Raw genomic sequence first — 2500 nt, 5'->3', positions numbered from 1 at the left:
GCAACTGGGATAGACGGTCCGGCTGAGCACCGCCGAGCACGCTGTCGAGCTGTGCAACGGAGAGGACGACTACGCGGTAGAGCCCCTCCCACTCCGCACTCTGCTCGCCACTAAGAACATTAAATAAAGGACATCGATCCGCCAGACCGGAGGAACCGACCGCCCGAACGCCGGCAAAGCCGGCCGGCGGACACCCTCCGAAGGCGTGTTAAGTTGGCCCATCGATCAGGACACAAACACGCAACAAATCCAGTCCGGGGTGTGGTGTAAGCAGCCCTACCAGAGAAATCACCTAACCCTAACCCTAAACGTACGGCAGACGCGTCCCCTGGCTCTCACATTGACAACTGAGAGGCTTCTGAAAACCTGGCCACGCCCATCAGTAAAAACCACTACAGCAAGTGACGACATATGTACCTTCAAAGTGCTGTACTACAGGGTGCTGTTCAAAAGGTATCTATCCCGTTTACTCTCTATGCTTCATATATCATCATATTATTGAAAAGTGCAAGCCTTTAGGGACAACAGCAACTCAAGTCGCCAACGCTCTGTTGACTCAATAACTGCAGAGATCCAAACTTCTCCTGGCATTAACATCGGCACAAAAACTGTGCGCCGGGAGCTTCGTGGAATATGGGTTTCTATGGATTCAGAATGAGATGTCAGAAAAGCTCCTGTAGGTGTAATGGTCAGTTATGTCAATACTTTTGGACATATATTGTGCGTGTGCGTGTGTCTGTGATACCTAACATAAACACACCTGTATTACTAGAATTGATCGTTCACGCCACAAAAGTGAGGGGCAAACATAGAAAAGCGTGCAACCCAGCCACTGAGGATGCACAAGCCAGTGCATTCTTAGTGCAGGTCCCAAGCCCGGACAAATGGGGAGGGTTACGTCAGGAAGGGCATCCGGCGTCAAATCTTTGCCAAATCAAATATGCGGATCATAAATAAGATTTCCATACCGGATCGGTCGAGGCTCGGGTTACCGACGACCGCCATCGGTACTGTTAACCAGCGGAGTGCCGGTGGAAACTAGGCTACTGTTGGGCGAAGGAAAAGGAGAGGGGGAAGGCATGTCCAGAGGCAGCTAGAGAGGAGGAAGGGTAGGCGTGTGGAGGTGAGAGTCAGTCGGAACTTTGAATGTTGGCACTATGGCTAGTAAAGGGAGAGAGCTGGCTGACGTGATGGAAAGAAGAAAGGTGACAAGAGACAAGGTGGAAGGGGAGTAAGGCCAGGAGTATCGCAGGTGGGTTCAAACTCTTCTACCATGGTGCGAATGGGAGGAGAAATGGGGTAGGGGTCATTCTGAAGGAAGAGTATGTCAAGAGCGTGCTGGAGGTGAACACAGTGTCAGACAGAGTGAGGATTATGAAGCTGGAAATCGAAGGTGTATTGCTGACGGTTATCAGCGCATATGCCCCGCAAGTCGGGTGTAAGATGGACGAAAAAGAAGAATTCTGGAGTTGAGTTGGACGACGTGGTGGAAAGGGTACCCAAGGAGGAGGGAGTGGTGATTGGAGCGGACTTCGATGGACACGTTGCTGAAGGGAACAGAGGTGGTGAGGAGTTGATGGTAAGGTATGGAATCGAGGAGAGAAATGTGGAAGGACAGATGGTGTTCGATTTTGCGAAAAGGATGGAAATGGCTGAGGTGAATACATATTTCAAGAAGAGGGAGGAGCACAGGGTGACGACGTATACGAGTGGAGGAAAGTGCACACAGGTGGACTATATCTTGTGTAGAAGGCGCGATGTAAAAGGGATTGCATACTGCAAGGTGGTGACAGGGGAGAACGTAGCTAGGCAGCATCGGATGGTGGTCTGTAAGATGACTTTGGAGACCAACATGAGGAAGCGAGTGAAGACACAGCCGAAGATCAAATGGTGGAAGTTGAAGAAGGAAGACTGTTGTGTGGAGTTCAGGCAGGAGTTAACACAGGCACTGAGTGGTAGTGAAGAGTTGCCAGATGGCTGGGCAAGCGCTGCAGAAATAGCGAGGAAGACAGCTAGGAAGGTACTTGGTGTGTCATCGGGACAGAGGAAGGAAGACAAGGAGACTTGGCGGTGGTGGTGGTGGTGGTGGTGGTGGTGGTGGTGGTGGTGGAAGGAGGAAGTAGAGCAAAGTATACAGAGGAAAAGGTTGGCAAAGAAGAAGTGGGATAGTCAGAGAGATGAAGAAAGTACACAGGAGTACAAGGAGATGCAGCGTAAAGCAAAGAGAGAGGTGGCAAAGGTAAAGGAAAAGTCGTACGGTGAGCTGTATGACAGGTTAGACACTAAGGAAGGAGAAAAAGACTTGTACAGATTGGCTAGACAGAGAGACCGAGCTGCCGAGGATGTGCGACAAGTTAGGGCGATCAAAGATACAGATGGAAATGTGCTGCCAAGCGAGGAGAGTGTGCTACGAAGTGGAAGGACTACTTTGACGGGCTGATAAATGAAGAAAATGAGAGAGACACAGAGAGAGAGAGAGAGAGAGAGAGAGAGAGAGAAA

The sequence above is a fragment of the Lampris incognitus genome, unplaced genomic scaffold, assembly GCF_029633865.1.
Source record: "Lampris incognitus isolate fLamInc1 unplaced genomic scaffold, fLamInc1.hap2 scaffold_114, whole genome shotgun sequence".
Classification (NCBI taxonomy): domain Eukaryota; kingdom Metazoa; phylum Chordata; class Actinopteri; order Lampriformes; family Lampridae; genus Lampris; species Lampris incognitus.
The sequence above is the reverse complement of the archived record's forward strand: the minus strand, read 5'-3'. Positions refer to the sequence as shown.